This window comes from Schistocerca americana, chromosome X (assembly GCF_021461395.2).
Source record: "Schistocerca americana isolate TAMUIC-IGC-003095 chromosome X, iqSchAmer2.1, whole genome shotgun sequence".
NCBI classification, from domain to species: Eukaryota; Metazoa; Arthropoda; class Insecta; order Orthoptera; family Acrididae; genus Schistocerca; species Schistocerca americana.
This window is the reverse complement of record NC_060130.1, coordinates 594,631,669-594,648,019: the sequence shown is the minus strand read 5'-3', so window position 1 is coordinate 594,648,019 and position 16,351 is coordinate 594,631,669.

Sequence of the window (16,351 nt, the reverse complement as noted above, 5' to 3'; positions counted from 1 at the left end):
CATGGATGTGTGTGTTGTCCTTAGGTTAGTTAGGTTTAATTAGTTCTAAGTTCTAGGCGACTGATGACCTCTGAAGTTAAGTCGCATAGTGCTCAGAGCCATTTGAACCATTTTTTTTCTCCAAGCCACCAGGTTTCCCAAATTTTCCTCCATGTCTCATCTGTTTCACAGCCTTAAAAGAATGGCTTGGAGGGTTAAAGTTTCGTCGAACAATGACGTGATTCGTGCTGTAAAAGAGTAGTACGCAGGGTTGTTAACTCATTTATTTCCTACGGAGAAAAAATATAATCAATAGGCATCAAACGTATTTACTTTCATGAAGGTTTTTTTATAAATATCTTTTAGTTTTATACAGGAAGTCTTATTTACCACTTTTTTGTTTTACAGACGTTATCATTCCATCCAGTCAAGTACAGAGCACAACATATTTTCACGAAAGTGGTATTGAATGATTGAATAGATGGATAAAGTAAAACGCTGCCATTCTGTATTATTTGCGAGGCCTAAAGATAACAGATACGACATGTTATTACAATTAAACATCAAAGATTTCTGAGGAAACACAGATCGTAAAATCCCACTCGGATAATTCTGTACTACACATCACATGCGCAGAAAAGGCTCTAACATCAACAAAGTCTAATTAAAGTGACATTTAATGTTCAACTGGTGTACAAGATTGCGTACAGGGCAGAAATGAAGAGTTATAAGTATATAAACAATGTTTCAACTTAGTAGATACATTTACTACATAATTTTCAGAACAGAGAATGGCAGCCATTCATAATATACGTGGGTCATTCAATAATTAAAGAGACAAAATGCTCTGGGGAAAAGACTGTTAGTAGGGCAAGTTTGGTACTTTTATGGCTTTAAGTTGGCATCACTGGGATGATCCCTGATCAGCTGGTGTATCAACACTGTTTTGCTTATAACTTCAAAAATAAATTTCCAGATGGCGAGTCCGCTTGAAACATCCACATTAGTTGAACAACGTTCTGTTATTCGTTTTTTACTTGCTGAAGGCGAGAAACCAGTGAATCTAGACTGTAGAATGTCTAAAGTTTATAGTGAAGGTTGAACTAATTGTGAAAAATTTTTACAAGTGGGTAGAGCAGTTTAAAAATAGTCGCGACACAATGACTGACGAACACCGTTCTGCCCCACCAATGGCAGTTTTTCAACTCCTTCACTTGAAAGTCGAATTGATGATATTTTTCGTGCCGATCGCCATGTGACTGTGGAAATGATAGTTGATAAGGTTCAAGTTAGTTCTGGTACAGTTCATAACATTATCTGTAACAAGCTGAAGTACCGCAAAATATGTACAAGGTGGGTCCCAAAGGAGTTGACAGGGCTACACAAGGAAACAAGGTTGAGTGTGTGCACAGAGCTAAAGGAACGTTATGAAAGAGAAGGTGAGCACTTCCTCAACAAAATTTTAACTTGTGATGAAACTTGGGTTCTCTATTATGAGCCAGCATCAATAAGACAAAGCATGGAGTGGAAGCACACCAACTCACCTGTCAAGAAAGAATTCAAAACCCAAGCATCAGCAGGAAAAGTCATGCTGACGTTGTTTTGGGACGTTGAAGGTCCAGTTTTTTGTCATTCCCTCGAAGAGGAGCGTACAATGAACAGCCAATACTACTCGGATTTGCTTTTAAACAACGTGAAGCCAGCCATGAGGGAGAGACGTCGTGGATCTGAGAAGAGAGGTGTGATTCTCCAGCAAGACAACGCACGTGCTCATATTGCTCAACTAAGCCGTGAAACCATCGAGAAAATAGGCTGGGAAGTACTGCGTCATCCCTCGTACAGTCATGATTTAGCACCTAGTGATTTCGATTTGTTTGGTGCACTGAAGGAGGCATTACATGGGAAGAGGTTCCAGGATAACGAAGACGTGAAAAAGTTTGTGGGAAATTAGTTCAAACATCAAGATAAAGTGTTATTTGCAGCCGGAATAAAAAAGCTTGTAACCCGTTGGAACAAGCGTACAAATGTTCAAGGGGATTATGTAGAAAAGAAGAAAAATTATTGTTTAGTAAAAAGAAACGCTTTTTTCTCCAGGCCAGTTTGTCTCTTTAATTATTGAGTGACCCTCGAACGTAGAGTTAACAAGCTGTTGAGAAGTAACCACTGCGCATCTTTAACAGATATTTACGAGAGTTGGCGTAATTAAGCTCGTTTCTGTCTAGGGTTTGGAGCGCTGTCCATACTGAGGCCATCACAAACAAAATAGCACCTCAGTTCTAACACAGATGTAAGACGTCCCCTTATCCACCTGAAGAATTTCAAGAAACCAAAATCAGAACAAATGATGGGATCTGGATCTGAACCTAAGTGCTACGGGTCACGAGAACAGCACGTGAACATTTCGCCAACTCAATGAAAAACAGGCACTACACAGTTGCCATCATTTGGCAAAGTGAACTAATATTAGCAATGCGCGTTTCATCCGTGTCAAGTTTAAGACCTGATTACACAGGATGTTATTTCAGAAAGCAGTGGGTCACATTATGTATAATGTTCGAAAACCCAAGATGCCGGAAGAACTGCGATCAACATGTCAATAAAATAAGACATTCCACATTTTAATTTTTTTCCCTTGCGGTATAAAACAGCGCCAATAGCAACGTCACGAAACCTCATCTATTTAAGCAGACTCGCGTTCCGTGATAAGTAATTCTTACTGAAATGGTTCTAATTTATACGATACTTTTTATTTTTTCGAATGAATAAATTAAAGCGAAACTTTGTAATCAACACTTATCATTAAGTCTGTATGGTCTTCCTACAAAATGGGGGGGGGGGGGGGGGGAGAAGTAAAAGGGGAGTTATGGGGAGGGAGGCGAGGGGCGGATGAAATTAGACATACAGCTTCTTTCTAAATGCAGGAAAAGTGTAGTGAGACACTAGTCCTGCAGAAGTGGCCAACTCTGGTGTGTCATATATTGGAAATGCACCTCGATGTTAATTAAGTTCTCTCGACAGTCATCACTGCACCGAGCGCAACTTTGGACTATTGGCTTTATCGTTGAACAGTGGTTACGAAACCATGAGAGGAAGTATCTGCTCAATAGATGACGAAGCACGAATAACGTCTGCGATAAATTTGAGACAATGTTCCCACTTTCATTTCGCCGTCGGCCAAAGAGACAGTTACCTCATGCTGGAGAAATGAAGTTTCAACGGAACCTCTGTTTGAAATAACTGTATTCTCAACTACCACTCTTACAGTCGTGGCCAATTCTGTAACGTTTTCTCTTTCATTGTTTAGAGCTGTGCAAAATAGACTAACTGGCTCTAAAAGTCATTGGTGTTGATGTCTGGTTAAGGCGGTGGGAATGGGCAATACAAACTACCAAATGAATTTCGTTCATTCCGGAACTGAACTGTCAACGGCATCCCATAAACACATGATCGATGGCCAGGCTACCGCTGTCCTGTCATGTGGCTTCTCAAAGACTGTATCTACAACTACCGGTATAAAATGTCGTTGGGATGAAATATGTCTCACTTTTTCATTTTCACTCCTCGATTATGCCAATGTTTCGCAAACGCAGTCTATTTTGTTGTTTCGTTTAAGTCCGATGTCTTGAAGGTTGAGCGATCATCACACGGAAGCTGAGCCCTAAGTTCACACCAACCTGACGACTCACGAAATTGAACGAGTAAAACAGCTTATTTACGACATTTTTTGGTTTTTGAGTCTGTTCTCTTGTTGTAAGCGAAATAAATGTATGTAACCTGTTGTCTCATCGCGTGATGGCACCATACGCCGTCAGTGACTACCTATCCGTCGGTTTGAGATCGCCAGCAATCATCAGTGCGTTTCAACAGGACGAGCTTTAGCGTGGACAATGAGTTACACCAGTTCTATTAATATAATTTTCTTTCCTGCAGCAACAACAACACACGTGAAATGCTTATCCTTACTCATCTATATTGAACAGAAGTACATTGCAGAGATGACATAAGCATATAAAAAGGGGAAGAAGACTACAGCTACTTCACAATCACTTCGACGAGCCGTATCAGATTTTCGCATCTCCCTTCTGCACATCTATATTTACCTATATACACCTCAAGCCACAGTATAGCGCACGATGGAAGGTACGTTGCACCTTTGCTATTTCATTTCCTGTCCTGTTCCTCTTGCAAACGGACCGAGGATAAAAATTATTGCCTACATGCCCCTGCTAGAGCCTTAGTCGCCTTTATTTTGTTCTTACGCGAGATCAACATTCGAGGCAGGAGAATCGTTCTGTAGTCTGCCACAAATGCTAACTCTAAGCTTCGTCAATAGCGTTTCCCAATATTATTATTTTTTTTTCCTTCCCGGAGTATTTTCACACTCTCATACTGATCCAACTGACCGCTGATAACAGATGTAGCAGTAAGCATTTGAATTGGGAATCGCAGTCTAAATAAGAATGAAAGGCTTCCTATTTTACCCGGATTTATCCTGATTACATGGCCGTATTTCGTTATTGTTTTCCAAAACATTTTAAAATGTTAGACAAATCGCCACATTTGATCCTCTATACTGGGAGACGAGAAACTTCTGATGGGCACTATAATATTAGTAACGAAAGGGATCTTTCATAATATCGAGAAAGTGAGGAAACAGGAAACAGTAATTAAGAATAGCATGATGGATCACTGTCCTTGTGGATCACTTCTCACAGAAGTGATACGAGTAAGACACAATGAAAAAAAAAAAAAGCATAACCAGTCTCACAAATGCGCTGACGCTCAACATGGTGTAAGCTTCACATGAAGGAGACGGTGACCTCAGCATCACGTAGTGTTGTAGTGTAAGAGAAAGCTCTACCCCGCTTGAGACTCTCTGTCTATTGTTTCCCGCGAAGAAGAAAGCTGCTGTGTTTCACGTGGCTGACTTTTCTTGCGTCCATGAAATCGTGGCGCAACTTTTGTTTTCGCTAAGTCAACAATGGGCCAACACTAAATATAACTTAACTGTAAGAACAGCTTTTGCCTTCATCGATCTTTAAAATCGTCCTTACTGCACTGTTCTTACAGTTGGCAGCAACGACATCTGACTCCTTTCATACAAGGAGAGCCATCAATAAAAGAAGGATCATCTGCCCCCGCTGAGCTATTGTAATAGTCCGACGTAATTTAATTTCTGTGTAATAATTTCTGTTCCTTTTCAGAAAATCCACCCTATGTGGTTCAGGATACCCATCTGCGTTCATTTTGTAGTTGTTCCTCACATGCACTGCTTGCAAACGCGTAACACTTATGCCGTTTCAAACCTTAATATTTCGCCAACGGAGGACGACAGACTGCTTCCTTTTCTTCAGTTACCATGAAACAACTAAGTTATGACGTAGACATCAGCAGAAATAAAATAAAAACCACTCAATTTTCATCATTTAGAGCTACACTGCTTGTGTTTCCACAATTTTCGCTGTGATGCGACGCTGTATCTGCATGCACAAGTTCTTGTAGAGCAGCAAGCAATTTGTTACTGTGGAACATCCAACAGTGCTATTGGAGCCTACTTGGTCAGGGAATATCTGCAGGACTCCATCTGTAGGCCATGTCTAGCCTCATGACCTAGTGGTAAAGCTCACGTCTAGATATCAAAAGTTCGCGGGATCGAATCTCGGTCGGGCCAAGGAATGTTTCAGTCTGCTTTCACCTCTCAATGATGTCAAGCTTCATGTCGAAGGCTGAGGATTTCATAACTTTTGTGCGACACTAGCGCGAAGTGCTAAAGAGTGGGTACAAGGCGGATTTAACTGTCACCACCGTTGCGAATGGCAAAAAACTGTGATCCTAGATCTGAAGAAATATTTTGGTACTAGAGAAACAGTAGTGTGTGTGCACATTGAAAGTGTACAATAGGCACTACTTGATATCTAGTACAGCTACCCACAGTGATCTAATCGTTATTCTCTTCTATTCTTTTTCCAAAACAGAAAATCGTACGTATTCTGAAACGTTATATTAGCATTCCAAGTTAACATACTTATGATCTCATCATGAAACACACTTTGCTTGGTTTGTATACAGATGAAAGTAGTAAACGACACTCCGCTGTAAAAAAAAAAAAAAGGGCAAACACGGTGCTTGGCATCCTTTCAATGCCACGTCTACCCCATAGAAAAATACGGCACTCTACAATGCACAATTAAAATGTAACTAATATTTTTAATGTATCTAGTTTTTTAATCATAAATGGATGCTAGATTTATGTAAGTTAAGGTAATGCAGTGATACGATACTGGAATCGCTGTCGGGCTAATCGTATTTCGAATTCGAGGTCGGACACACTAACACAGACATGTGATCAAAAGTATCCGGACACCTAGCTGAAAATGGCGTACAAATTCGTCGCGCCCTCAGTCGGTAATGCTGGAATTCAATATGGTCTTGGCCCACCCCTAGCCTTGATGACAGCTTCCACTCTCGCAGGCATACGTTCAATCAGGTGCTGGAAGGTTTCTTGGAGAATGGCGACCCATTCTTCACGGAGTGCTGCACTGAGGAGAGGTATCAATGTCAGTCGATGAGACCTGTCACGAAGGCGGCATTCCAAAACATCACAAAGGTCTTCTGTAGGATTCAGGTCAGGATTCTGTGCAGGCCAGTCCATTACAGGGATGTTGTCGTGTAAGGACTCCGCCACACGCCGTGTTGAAAGATTCAATCGCCATCCCCGAATTGCTCTTCAACAGTGGGTAGCAAGGAGGTGCTTAAAATATCAATGTAATCCTTTGCTGTGATATTGCCACGCAAAACAACAAGGGGTGGAAGCCCCCTCCATGAAAAACACGACCACACCATAACACTACCGCCTCCGAATTTTTCTGTTGGCACTACACACGCTGGCAGGTGTTCACAGGTCATTTGCCATACCCACACCCGCCATCGGATCGCCACATTGTGTACCGTGATCCGTCATTCCACACAACGTTTTTCAACTGTTCAATCGTCCAATGTTTACGCTCCTTAAACCAAGCGAGGCGTCATTTGGCATTTACCGGCGTGATGTGTGGCTTATGAGCAGCTGCTCGACCATGAAATCTAAGTTTTCTCACCTCCCGCCTGTCATAGTACTTGCAGTGGGTCCTGATGCACTTTGGAATTCCTGTATGATGGTCTGGATAAATGTCCGCCTATTACACATTACGATCTCTTCAACTGTCGGCGGTCTCCGTCAGTCAACAGACGAGGTCTGTCTCTACACTTTTCTGCTGTACGTGTCCCTTCACGTGTCCACTTCAGTATCACATCGGAAACAGTGGACCTAGAGATGTTTAGGAGTGTGGAAATCTCGCGTACAGCCGTATGACACAAGTGGCAGCCAATCACCTAATCACGTTCGAAGTACATGAGTTCTGCGGAGCGCCCCATTCTGCTCTCTCACGTTATCTAAAGACTGCTGGGGTCACTGATATGGAGTACCTGACAGTAGGTGGCAGCACAATGCACCTAATATGAAAAACTTATGTTTTTGAGGGTGCCCCGATACTTTCGATCTCGTAGTGTAAGTGTGCGTGAATTTTATACGAGTGAAAAGTAGAAAACTGCGATACTGCCTTACTTCAGTGATGCCTCCACTCCAATTTCATTTTTAATACATAATGATCCCACTAACATAATATATAGGAGGAACAAGGTTCCTAATCTTTGTCCGGCAATTTTAATTATCTTCTCAGTGGTTTCGCTTGAATCTTTTCAGGTGAACATGCGGCTGATTTAAAAAGAAACAAAGGCGATTTCCTCACCCGCGAGAAATCTGTGCTAGTGATCCGTCTTTAGTTACATCAACAGTGTATTAAATTTTAATTTTCTTTCTTAAACATCTGACTGCCAACAGAATCCCGATCTTCATTAGGTGAAGGATGCCTTCGATGTTTAGAGGGCCTTAAACTGCAACGTTGCATCCACTGACTGAAGCGACAGATTACTACGGCCACCTTTCCGGACTTCTACCGTGACAAAGTTTTCCCAAAATCAATTCAGAATAATGCCCACACCGTTCCTTCTGAAGGACATTAATCATTTTATACACACATCAGTACAATCTTTGCATCTTCCCGACATGATGTGCACCTGTGTTGCTGTTGTGACTGTTCCTGTATCGATCGGAAGGTCACCCCCCTGACGTTGTTTGTGAACATACACAGTTACTATGGGCAGAACGCTGCACTCAAAAGGATTGCAGTATTTCGGTTTAAGGTAACACACCAGTAGGTACGCATAAGAGACGTCTGTGGAACAGGAGAGAGAACATCCATCATGCCACGAATGACAATTGCGACCAATGATCGGGTCCGCACCATTGCACTACACCGGGGAATACTCGACATGTGCACAGGAGTATGATGTGATGCGGACATGGAATAAATTCTTGTTAACAGGTAGTGTTGAGGACTTACACTGCACAGGCCGTCCACGTTAGACAGGTGCACAAGATGATCGATATCTACGACTTTTGAACAGAGAAATCGTGTGCTGAGTGCTGCAGAACTGAATCCGGCATTCAAAGAGGCCACAGGATTTCAGGTGCCGTATCAAACTATTAAGAGACGGCTGCATGACGCTTATCTCCATTTCCGGTGATCATGGCGAGCACCACGTCTTACACCATAACACCATGGAATCCTTTAGAGAGGGGCATGACATTCTGCAGAAATCCTTTAGAGAGGGGCATGACATCCTGCAGAATGCACGCCCCAGGATTGGCATCGGGTGTTGTTTACGGATGAATCTCTGATTTTTTTGTACCCTGATAATCGCAGAAAACGTGTTTGGAAACAACCCGGTAATAACTAACTTCTCGAACACTGTGTCGCACATGTGCAACAACGTGATGATGGATTGATGATCTGAGGTAGCATTACATGCAGTTGCTGAGGCCAGTTTCACTGCTCTGCAGTACAGGGTCGAGATTCCGCAGCTGATAGTGGGACTGTATCGCCAACATTTTGGTAGTAATTTCTTCTTGATGGATGATAACTCGCGTGCTCGTCGTGCTGTTCTTGTGAACACATTCCTTCAGGGTGCTAGGATCACCATACAGAAGTGGCCCAACTGTTCCCCAGACATGAACCCAATGGAGCATGTGTGGAATTCATGGACACTGTTTTTGGACGTCGACAACGATCCCGTACTCTGCACGACTTATACAAAATCGTCACTGAAGGGGAGTGAGACAACTTGGACCGTAGCTGGCTTGATGATCTCATCGGCATGCCACGACGGATTCCAGCCTCAATCCGAGCACGGAGACGTATCGCCACGTATTGACGTTGCTCAGGAGCGCTGTGAAAAAACCATACAAAACCAGACAATATAGTTGTTACACAAATGTTTTTTTTTCTCCTTTTTTGATTTGGTGATCTGGACACATGGCAAAAGAACATATACGCATGCCTCAGCGACAAGTTTTCTTTTGTGTGCCATGAATTTCGAAGTAAAGGGGTGATGCGAAACATGTTGATGCATGTATGTGCTGAGCTCATGCACTGTTTCTAGTGACTATGTGCGAGACATTGCAACCTCTCCCCCTCCCTTTCGTCTCCGTTCAAGCTAATCCGCTGACGACAGAGTATTAATCTCTGGCTAATGGGTTGGACAGCAGAAGCCAGAAAGTTCTGGAAGAAGGTATTTATACATCTCGATCATCTAGTCACCAAATGTTCTAACAGAACTGTGCACATTGGCACTCATCTCGATTTGATTACCAGATCGACTTAACGGCTCCAGGTATTGTGTGAAATGTTCACAATTATCGCAAAAAAATGGTTCAAATGGCTCTGAGCACTATGGGACTTAACTTCTGCGGTCATCAGTCCCCTAGAACTTAGAACTACTTAAACCTAACTAACCTAAGGACATCACACACACCCATGACCGAGGCAGGATTCGAACCTGAGACCGTATCGGTCGCGCGGTTCCAGACTGTAGCGCCTAGAACCGCTCGGCCACTTCGGCCGGCAATTATCACACTGTAAAACTTTCAGCTCATAGTACATTCGCAACATCCACAGCATAGCTGCCATCGTGGATAGCAACCCACCCCAAAATACCTACAAGGTGAGCTGAATAACTGAAGACGCATCTCATGTACCTATTCGGCCTCTCTAGTAAAGAATATTTCTCGGAGAGAATGAAACTGAGAGTAAATCTCGACCATTTTTTTATCTAAGATCTACTATTTAAGATACATAACCAACACATGCACACCCGACAAGTCATCGGAAATTAAAAGTACCATATGGAACATTAGAGAACATTATAACAAACTTATAATACAATGAAGGAGAGAAAAAAAGCAACAAAAGTAAGGAGACATTACTGTCAAAACCATGACACTTCAATCACTATGACTGAGGACGGCAGCGGAACACACATCAAAGAACGTACACGGGGTGCCTAAAAAGTTGTATGCCAAACACTAAACAACGTGGGAGGGCATTAGATTTTAGGAAAAGCAATGATATTCGACACCTCTGAAAGACCAATCTTGTCCACTGTAGTAAAAGCGAATAATATTCCTCGTCTGATCGAACGAAATTGCCCCACAGCTGTGCTACTCTTCTGTAGATTCATTCTTCACCCAGATCCACAAAAGGAAATGTTAGATAAACGTTCCCTATATGGCGGACTCCCTCTCAGGAGACACCGCTTTATCGTAGGCACCTTCAGTGCCGGGCGGGAGGGTTTGCGCGCTCTGAAGAATTCGAGAGCTGTGCCAGGGGTAGCGTAGCTACTGGCAGGGTCACCTGAGACGGATTGGTCTCAATGGAGGAGTCAGACAAAGTGTGTCCCACAACGTAGGGGAGGTGGGGGGGTTGGGGGGGGGGGGAGCTTCATAGGCGTAGGGAAGCCAACCCTCCTAGGGGAGTAACCCCTAAAAAAATCCAGGTCCTCGAAATCGGGGGTTGAGCGTGAGGCTAACAACCCCACCCCGGAAAAAAGTGCTGTTGCGGATACTATACACATGCCTCGGAACGGAAAGGACTGCCTGTTGACGACCCGGCGAGAAAAACGGTTAAAGAGAAGGAACACGGATATTCGGATAGCCACCTGGAACTTGAGGACACTCAAGAGGCCTGGCAAGCTACAAGAAATTGGGAATGAACTAGTTAAGTATCAAGTGAAAATAGCAGCAATACAAGAAACTAGATGGAAAGGACAAGGAATGATAGCGTCGGCGGAACATTTAATTATGTATAGCGGTGGAGATACAGGCCTTTATGGCACTTGTTTGCTTCTACATTGATCTAATGTAATTAGTTTTACGGCAGTAAGTGACAGAATGTGTTCTCTAAGGATAAGGGCAAAAATTTTTAACGTTACAGTAGTGAATGTCTACGCCCCTACGGAGGAGGCAGATGAAAACGCTAAGGATATATTTTATGCAACATTGGAAGAAGAAATTGGTTAAATTCAAAGGCACGATGTGAAAATAATGCTTGGAGACCTAAATGCAAAAATAGGGAAAGAAGTATAATAGGAAAGGAAAGCCTACACAATGACGGTAATGATAATGGGCTCAGACTGATGGACTTCGCCAGTGGGAAGAGCATGATAATAAAAAGCACCCATCACCCAAGGAGAGATATTAAGAAATGTAAATGGGTATCACCAGATGGAAACACAAGAAACGGAATAGATCACCTAGTCATAGACAAAAGGCATGCATTAGATATTATGGAAGTTAGCAGCTGCAGAGGGGCAGATGGAGAGACAGACCACTACTTAGTACGAATTAGATATAGGCAGAAGATAGATTTGGTAAGAAGCCAAAGGAATAAGATAAGAATGAAACACGATATACAAAGACTCCAAACGAAGGAAACACAGGAAAAATATAGGAAGAAACTAGAAGAGATATTAGAAGCAGAGAGAAACACAGGAAATGAAGATAATGTGGAAACTAAACGGGAGTTGTTGAAAACTGCCATGAGTGTAGCTGCAGAAGAGAAACTGGGGAGAGAAAAACGCAAAAGGGTGGTTAAGTGGTTCGACGAGGAATATTTAACAGTAATACACGAGAGAAATGAAGCGAGACGGAGAATGTTGCAAAGGAACACGAGGTTAGCGGCAGAGGAATACAGAGAAAAGAAGAAAAGAGCGGATAAGCTTTGTAGGGTAAAGAAAAGGCAGCATGAAAGGAGAAGGATAGAGCAGCTGGACGAAGTGGGAGACAATAAAGAGATCAGAAGGTTCTATGAAAGAACAAGAGATTTGAAGAGAGGTTTCCAACCTCGAGCAGTTTTCTATAAGGATAAGGACGGAAATCTAATTGGAGATAAAAGCAAAGTCCTAGAAAGGTGGCAAAAGTATTTTACCGAACTGCTTGACGGGAAAGAAGGGGATATAGAAGAAGGAACCCTGATTGAGAATGAAAGGGAACGGGACTCAGAATTGGAATCAGAGTTAGATGTAGAGGATCGGGAAGAGGAAGTAGTTCCAGAACTACAGGAAGTGAAGAATGCTATCAAGAGCCTAAAAAATAATAAAGCAGCAGGAGAAGACGGCATAGAGGCCGTATTATTAAAATACGGGGAAAGAAAATGGAGGAGGCAGTCTATAAATTGATGAAGGAAATATGGGTAAAGGAGGTAATGCCTAATGATTGAAACATGCGAATCATCTGCCCATTACATAAAAAAAGGCGACAAGTCAGAATGCAGTAATTATTGGGGAATCACTCTCTTGGACGTAACATATAAAATATTTAGTAAAATTTTAGCTTCCAGACTTGAAGGGAGGATACAAGGGACATTGGGTGACTATCAGGCTGGATTTAGGAGGAACAGATCCACGATGGATCAGATATTTTTATTAAGACAAGTGCTAGAGAAGTATTATGAGTATGACAAGCAACTACATCAGTTGTACATAGATTTTAAGCAAGCATGCGACAGCCTACACAGGAAGAAAATTATACAGATCATGAAAGAATTTAGAATCCCACTAAAACTGGTCAATTTAACGGAAATGACAATGAAAGCAACAGTGTGTCAAGTAAGAATAGAGCAAGAACCGTCTGGTGAATTCCAAGTACAGAGGGGGCTACGACAGGGAGATGGGATCTCTACAATGCTATTTAGTTTAGTTTTAGAAAAGGTGATGCGGCAAATGTCGATTAACACAGGAGGAACAATACGTAATCGGCAAGTTGAAGTGGTAGCATATGCGGATGACGTAGCATTAATGGCAAGGAATGTAAGGGCACTAAAGGGGAACTACAATACGTTAGAGGAAGCAGCAAGAGAAGTAGGTTTACTTCTAAACATAAACAAAACAAAGTATATGGTGATGGGGGAGCCCAATATAAACGGACAAAAGAATTCAATAGTAATGAATGGGCAGGAATATGAAAGAGCGAAAACAGTTAAATATTTAGGTTCTGTAATAACGGAGGACAAAGTTGCAGTAGAAATTCAAGAAAGGATAGCTAGTGGAAATCGTTGCTATTTTGCCTTGCAGAATGTATTTAATTCCAGGAATGTTAGTAGGAATAATCAAAATATACACGACCATATTAAGATCTATAGTAATATATGGATCAGGAGGCTGGGTATTGACATTAAAGGAGGAGAACTGGTTATTGAGATGGGAAAGAAAGATACTGAGAAAGATTTTTGGTGCAGTGAGAGAGGAAGATGGCTGGGGAGTAAGGACAAATGTAGAACTACAAAAACTTTTTGGACAGATGGATATTGTTGTTAAAACTAAGCAGGGAAGAATAAGATGGGCAGGACATGTACAGACACTGCCAGAAACTCGGAGTGTCAAGAAAGTTTTCATGGGAAAATCTGACGGAAGAAGGAGAAGAGGTAGACCCAGGAAAAGGTGGCTGGACGATGTGGAAGAAGATCTAAAGGCGATGGGAATAAGAAATCAGAGAAGGAAGGCGATGGACAGAGAATAATGGAGGCATGTGATACAGGAGGCCAAGGTTCTTCAAGGACTGTAGAGCCAACCAAGAAGAAGATAAGGCGGACTGGTTTTCGAAGCGACACGACATGTTTGGGGAATGTGTTAGAGATTTACTAACGAGACTGGATGAAAAGTACAGCGTTAATAAATACAAATTCATATGATGAACCGTTCAACAGAAAACGGTTATAATTATATTATTGCAAGAAGAAATAAGTTAGCCCGAAATCAGACTAGCGATACATGTGTCACACTAGATACAGGACCGCAAGTAATGTCGGAGGTTATGAGAATGTTGCTAGAAACTGCGACACATTTTTGTCTTGCTCAAAAACCGAAGAACGTTAAACAAAATATCTAATCAAATCATCGTTTTAGAATCATACATGCTAGTGTTTCAGCACTAGCAAACTATGCAACTTTTTGGGAAAATCGCAAAACCACGACGAAAGCATGTAAATGATACACTCCTGGAAATTGAAATAAGAACACCGTGAATTCATTGTCCCAGAAAGGGGAAACTTTATTGACACATTCCTGGGGTCAGATACATCACATGATCACACTGACAGAACCACAGGCACATAGACACAGGCAACAGAGCATGCACAATGTCGGCACTAGTACAGTGTATATCCACCTTTCGCAGCAATGCAGGCTGCTATTCTCCCATGGAGACGATCGTAGAGATGCTGGATGTAGTCCTGTGGAACGGCTTGCCATGCCATTTCCACCTGGCGCCTCAGTTGGACCAGCGGTCGTGCTGGACGTGCAGACCGCGTGAGACGACGCTTCATCCAGTCCCAAACATGCTCAATGGGGGACAGATCCGGAGATCTTGCTGGCCAGGGTAGTTGACTTACACCTTCTAAAGCACGTTGGGTGGCACGGGATACATGCGGACGTGCATTGTCCTGTTGGAACAGCAAGTTCCCTTGCCGGTCTAGGAATGGTAGAACGATGGGTTCGATGACGGTTTGGATGTACCGTGCACTATTCAGTGTCCCCTCGACGATCACCAGTGGTGTACGGCCAGTGTAGGAGATCGCTCCCCACACCATGATGCCGGGTGTTGGCCCTGTGTGCCTCGGTCGTATGCAGTCCTGATTGTGGCGCTCACCTGCACTGCGCCAAACACGCATACGACCATCATTGGCACCAAGGCAGAAGCGACTCTCATCGCTGAAGACGACACGTCTCCATTCGTCCCTCCATTCACGCCTGTCGCGACACCACTGGAGGCGGGCTGCACGATGTTGGGGCGTGAGCGGAAGACGGCCTAACGGTGTGCGGGACCGTAGCCCAGCTTCATGGAGACGGTTGCGAATGGTCCTCGCCGATACCCCAGGAGCAAAAGTGTCCCTAATTTGCTGGGAAGTGGCGGTGCGGTCCCCTACGGCACTGCGTAGGATCCTACGGTCTTGGCGTGCATCCGTGCGTCGCTGTGGTCCGGTCCCAGGTCGACGGGCATGTGCACCTTCCGCCGACCACTGGCGACAACATCGATGTACTGTGGAGACCTCACGCCCCACGTGTTGAGCAATTCGGCGGTACGTCCACCCGGCCTCCCGCATGCCCACTATACGCCCTCGCTCAAAGTCCGTCAACTGCACATACGGTTCACGTCCACGCTGTCGCGGCATGCTACCAGTGTTAAAGACTGCGATGGAGCTCCGTATGCCACGGCAAACTGGCTGACACTGACGGCGGCGGTGCACAAATGCTGCGCAGCTAGCGCCATTCGACGGCCAACACCGCGGTTCCTGGTGTGTCCGCTGTGCCGTGCGTGTGATCATTGCTTGTACAGCCCTCTCGCAGTGTCCGGAGCAAGTATGGTGGGTCTGACACACCGGTGTCAATGTGTTCTTTTTTCCATTTCCAGGAGTGTATGAATCTTAATGGGCATTCTATAGCAATCCATCACCTGTAAATTATAAGAATTAAAGAGTAATGGTATTTTCTTGGGCTGAGCACTGCCTTCTGAACGGTTGCGTTTTTCGAGTGCTGAATTTGTAGCTGTCTTCTAGCACATGCAAGGATGAAGTTATGTCAGGTGAGACCATTGTTCAACGTTCATCAATATGATCTGTCATATAGTTAAAATGGTCATATTGTGGCAATGTTACTTACAGTAATGCATGTATGATTGAGGTGGGTCGAAGGAAACTCAGCAGAGTATCACCGGATGGAGGACAAAAGCCTTTTACTGTGGCAGTGACGGACCACCGAGTTTCATCTCGAATGCTGATAAAATGCTGCAGGAGTGCTACAGGTGCGCCATCGTCTGTTCCCGTAGATCGCATCTGTTGAGCCACGAATTACACGTATTCCTTTGTGCGAGGTATCCCCCACGTCGTACAAACGACGCCTTTAGCTACAATGGTGCATTCAAAATAGAGCTGCATAGTGAGTG